The sequence below is a fragment of the Carlito syrichta genome, unplaced genomic scaffold (genome assembly GCF_000164805.1).
Source record: "Carlito syrichta isolate Samal-C Ts95f unplaced genomic scaffold, Tarsius_syrichta-2.0.1 Scaffold302410, whole genome shotgun sequence".
NCBI lineage: Eukaryota > Metazoa > Chordata > Mammalia > Primates > Tarsiidae > Carlito > Carlito syrichta.
Window position 1 is genome coordinate 42,400 of NW_007246506.1, and position 6,057 is coordinate 48,456.

Genomic DNA, 6,057 nt, shown 5'->3' on the forward strand with positions numbered 1-6,057 from the left:
AATTAAAAAAAAATTATATACATAAAAAATAAAAAGACAACTCACACAATAGGAGAAAATATTTGCAAATCATATAGCTTATAAGGAACTTGTATTCGGGGAATACAAAGAAGTCTGAAAACTTAAAAAATAAAGACAAATAACTCAATTTTAAAATGTGCAAAAGATTTTGATATATGTTTCTCCAAAAAAGGTATACAAATGGCCAATAAAACATAAAAAGATGCTCAACATTATTAGTCATTAGGGAAATGCAAATCAAAACCATGAGATAAATCTGCATACTCACTGGGATGGCTGTAACAAAAACAATGAACAATAACAAACACTGTGGAGGATGTAGATAAATTGGAATCTTCATACTTTGTGAATGTAAAATGGTGCAGCTGCTTTAGAAAATGGTTTGACATTTTCTTCAAAAGTTAGCTGTATAAATATATATGATTACCATATAGCCCAGCAATTCCATTTCTAGGTACACACCCAAGAGAATTGTAAACATATGTCGTGCAAAAGCTTGTATGCAAATGTTCATAGCAGTTGGCCATGAAAGCCAAAAAGTAGAAAAAGTCCAAATGTTTATCAACTAAACAAAATGTGATATATGAAATATCATTTGATCTTATAAAAGGAACAAAATATTGACACATGTTACACTATGGATAAAGCCTGAAAATATGCTACATGTAAGACCCTAGATACACAAGGCCCATTTTATGAGTCCATTTACAGTAAATCTCTAGGATGAGTCAGAAAGTAGATTAGTGAATTCCAGGTGCTAGGGAGAAAAGCAAATGGAGAAAGACTGCTAATGGTTTCAGAGGTACTTTCTAGGATAATAAAAGCGTTAGATATTGATGATGGTTGCAAAACTCTGTGAATATATTAAACTACAGAACTGAACATTTTAAAAATGGTAAATTTTATGGTTCTCAATAAAACTGTTATTAAAAGCAAAACAACGTTGCTAAATGAGCATAAACTTACAGTTATGTAAAAGAGATAAGGTCTAGTGCTCAATAGTAGACTAGGGTGACTGTAATTAGCAACAACATGTTATACATTTCAAGGTAGTTAGAAGAGAGGACTTGAATGTTACCAACACATGGCAATAATAAATATTCAAAGAGATGGACACCCCAAATCATTACACATTTTATGCATGTACTCCATAAATATATAAAGTATTATATATCAATGAAAGAAATAACAACAAGAAAAAGAACAGAAATAGTTTGGGTTTTACAAGTTCCAAAAGCAAAAGTCAGGAGAAGAAAGTGTTTTCTGTTCCATTTAAAAAAAAATTATTTGTAGTATTGATGATGGCCATCCTGACTGGAGTTAGATGGTATCTCACTATGGCTTTAATTTTCATTTCTTTGATGATTAGTGAGGCTGAGCATTTTTTTCATGTATCTGTTGGCTACTCATATGCCTTCTTTTGAGAAGTGTATTCATATATTTTGCCCACTTTTAATAGGGTTGTTTGGGTTTTTTTCTTTCCACATGTTTGAGTTCCTCATAGATCCAGATGTTAGGGCTTTGTCAGATATACAGTTGGCAAATATTTTTTCCCATTCTGTGGGTCATTTCCCTACTCTCTTGATGGTATTTTGTTGTTGTTGTTGTTGATTGCACTGAAGCTTTTCAGATTGATGAGGTCCCACTTATCTATCTTCCCTCTTATGGCATGGGCAACTGGGGTTTTGATTAGGAATTGGTTGCTAATTCCAATTTCCATAAAGGTATCTCCTACGTTTTCTAAGATTTATAGTTTAGGTTTTACAGTTAGATTTTTGATCCATTTAGAGTTGAATTCTGTGTATGGTGATAGATAGGGATCCTGTTTCAATCTTCTGCACGTGGTGTGCCAGTTTTCCCAGAACCATTTACTGAATAGGTTCTCCTCTCCTTAGCGGTTGTTGTTGGAGGCTTTGTCAAAGATGAGTTGGTTGAGAAATTGAGGTTTTGCTCCTGGAATCTCTATCCTGTTCCATTTTTCTATTTACCTGTTACTGTACCAATACCAGGCTGATTATTGTAGCCTTATATATAGTAAAGCTTAAAGTCTGAAAGTGAGATACCTTCTGCTTTGTTTCTTTTGCTAAGAATCATGTTGGCTCTTCATGGTCTTTTATGTTTCCATATGAATTTCTGTATTGTTGTTTCCTGTTCTGAGAAGAATGATGCTGATAATTTAATGGGTATTGGGTTGAATCTCTAGATTGCCTTAGGTAGGATGAACATCTTAACAATGCTAATTCTTCCAACCCATGAACATGGAATATTTTTTTCATTTGTTTGTGTCTTTTCAGATTTCTTTGAGCAGAGTTCTGCAGTTTTCTTTTTAAGGGTCTTTCACTTCTCTGGTTAGGAAGATGCTGAGGTATTTCCTTTTTGTTTTGTGGCTATTGTGAATGGGATTGTGCTCTATAAGTCAAAAAAATAACAGATGTTGGAGAGGATATGGGGAAAAGGGAATGCTTCTACACTGTTGGTAGAAGTGTAAATTAATACAACCTCTGTGGAAAGCAGTGTGGTGATTCCTAAAAGAGCTAAAAGTTAACCTTCCATACAACCCAGCAATCCTCTTTCTTGGAATATAAACGAAGGAACTCAAATCATTCTATAAAATAGATACCTGTACACACATGTTTATTGCATCATTACCAAAAACATGGAACCAACCATGCTGCCAATGGAAACTGGATTGATTTTTAAAAAGTGGTACATATACACAGTGGAGTGTTATGCAGCCATAAAGAAGGACAAAATTATGGACTTCACAGCAACTTGAATGGATTTAGAGTCTATCATACTCAGTGATCTATTACAGAAACAAAGAACTGAGTATCACATGTTCTCACTCATAAGTGAACCCTGAAAATTTATCATAATACTATAAGAAAGGGTTTGTTGGTAGCAGGATATTGTCGGGGGAGAGGGGAGGCACATTACATCAATAAGCAGACCTGATCTCAAACCAGGTGAGAAGGAGACTAAAGAGAGGCCCCAACTTCACCTGTATGATGACCATTTATGTACCTAACCCTGAAGTGTACCTCACATCTTTAAAATAAAAAAGAAAAATTTAAAAATAATAAAAAGTTAAAAATAATTTGCTTATTTATTTTTTAAAATGCCAAGTCATAAAAGGATAAAACTGTTCAGATAAAGCTGTGAGAATTCTGAAACAAACAGTCAAGATAAATGATTAGCTACTGATCCAATTTTTTTCCAGCAGAGAAACTTCATGAATGAATTAAATTTCCTGGAGATGTGGCAAGGTAATTCTGAGGGAAGCCGGGCTCGGTGGCTCAGCCTGTAATCCCGCGCCTTTGGGAGGCTGAGGTGAGTGGATTGCCTGAGCCCGCGAGTTTGAGACCCGCCTGGGCAGCGAGACTTCATCTCCACAATAAATCAAAAAATCAGCCAGGCGTGGTAGCGCATGCCTGTAATTCCGGCTACTTGGAAGGCTGAGGCGGAAGGATCACTGGAGCCCAGCAGGTCGAGGCTGTGGTGGCCGGGAGCGGCCACTGCACTCCAGTCTGGGCGACAGAGTGAGACTCCAACTCAAAAAAAAAAAAAAGCAATTCTGAGGGAAAAGAAGATTCTAGCTCTCCAATTAGCCTGTACACCTAGAATCCAGTCTAGACAAAGCTGAATTTAAGTCTCTTCATTGCCATTTAGTGGTTATAGGCAAGTGAGTTGGTTTCTCTAAAATTCAATTTACTAATCTATTCCATAATAATTATAACCATTTACAGATATTTTTCTCACAACTGTTGGATTAAAAACTACTAAATTATCCAGGGATGTATGTGCAATATACAGTTCTGGCACTAATGTCATAGTGGAGTGGAAGACACACTCACTTCCCTTACAGCGATTACTTTCTGGGAAGAAAAGCAGGGAACAAGTAAAAGTAAATAAATAAATTACACAAAATGGTAATCTATGGAAAGTGCTAAAAAGGGAAAATTACAAGGATAGGTAGTCATGAGTGATGGTGAGATGAAGGATGATTTTAGGCTAAGTGATCCAGAGAGTTCTCTCTGAAAAGATGGTAATTGAGCAAAAGACAGAAAAGATCAGGAACAAGCTATGCAAAGACTATTCAGAAAATTTTCTAGGTTAAGCGAACTGCAAGTACCAAGGCTATGAAGAAAAGAGGTGGATAAAGAGGGAAAGAGGCATGTTCAAAAAAGATCAACCTGGCCAGAGCATGGTGAAGGCAAGCCTCAGGAGTTAATATTGGAAGTAGACACAGACCATGTAGAATCAGGGCTAAGATGCACAATGAGAAAGAGATGGGACCATACACGAAGGATACTCACCTCTTGTTTAGCAAATGGTACTCACTGTTAGTACAGCACCATGAAGCCACTGTCCAATAGCTTGATTTTTCTTCAGGGAAGAAACAGGGAATGCCATAGAACTGTGACATTCTCCTCAAAGTTGATGATCAGGACTGGCCTGATTGTTCTGACCAACAGGTCGGTGACCCCTTTCCTCCCCCTCCACTCTGTGTGTATTCTGTTCAGAAGTTGGACTCTATCAAATGAAGACAGGCCTCTTAGGAAAGAAGCATGCAGGAAATGCTCTGCCTTCCCTGTTAGCAGCTCCATTAGTGGATGTACCTTGTGCCATACTGTGCAAAATGAGTGCTTTCTCTTTTCAATTAACAGAGATCAGCATGACTAATGCTAGAGGGCCTGCTGCTTTAAATCTACTGAGGATTAGCATTTGGGCCGTGTGAGAGGCCAAAGTACAACCATAGGGGCTCTCATACAGAGTTGCCCTAGATATTGCAGGAAAAGCCCAGACCTGGGAAATGGGGTGCGGGGAACTCTGATAAGAAGCTAATCCATTCGTGTGTCTTTGCGTGTTTCTGCTGCTACCTATGATGGTGAGCAGTTCTCACCTGGAAAACCAATTATCCTCTGTGACATCTATAAATCCAAAAAGGAAGATTCTTTTTTGTACTTATTATAATGGCTCAGACATTAGAGGAGGGGACAGTAAAATATGTTCATAAGTATCAAATAAAAAATTCCCTTTAATTTTCTTATATCCCACATATGGGAAGGAAGTTTGCCTTTCTAGCTATTATTCACAACTCTCCAAAGAGGATTCATTCACTCATTTCTTACTTTTGCTCGGATCATGAGTCAGGAGTAAGAACTATTATGTTGGCTTTGTCATCTCTTTTAATTGAACTCTAAACAGCAAACAACAGAAACAAATCCACATTGTGTGTTTGTGGAAACTGTTGGTTAGGAATCATGGAAAAGGAAAAGAGGTACAGAGTATTTTAGTTTGATCCATAACTATACAAATAAACTAATGGTACTAGGGGCTTGGAAAATCCTAACTTCTTTAAAAAAGGAATCTGAAATAATTACTCTGTGCTGCAAACCGAATCTGGAACTGAGGATACAGTCAACTACAGACACACTATAAGAGTGTGTCTTAATCATATCAATTTATTAACATCCCAAATTAACATATGACCATAGTTCCTGAGAAATACACTTGTCCTATAGTCTTTGGTTTTGTATGGTAGCTATGGTTTATCATAGCATATCAGCATTCATTTTACAGACTGAGTTTCTATTATGACTTAAAGATGCAATTGTGGTGGTCACATTTTATTCTTTGTTAGTAACTGAATATAGGGAAGTTGCTGGTATAGGATAAATTTTTAAAAATTATACAAGGATGGAAGTATTTGGTGAAAAGTCTGTTTTCAGGTGAAAGCCTTAGGTAAATGAAGACAGATAGTCTTCCTAAATGTTTTTCAAGCCAGTTGCAGCCTCCTGTTCTATAGAAGCAGCCATAAGACACAAATTCAAACTCTGCCATCACAAATGAAGAATGGGTCCAGTTCTCTCATAACTGAATGTGGCCCGTGTCATATCTCATGAGCACACAAAGGTAAGTTAGCTTCTAGGCTCTATTCAAATTACTAGAAGCATCTCTGTTGATCTTTTGCCATATCCTCAAAGTGACCTTTCTTGTGACTTGCATTTGAAACAACTTATGAAAACCATTCCA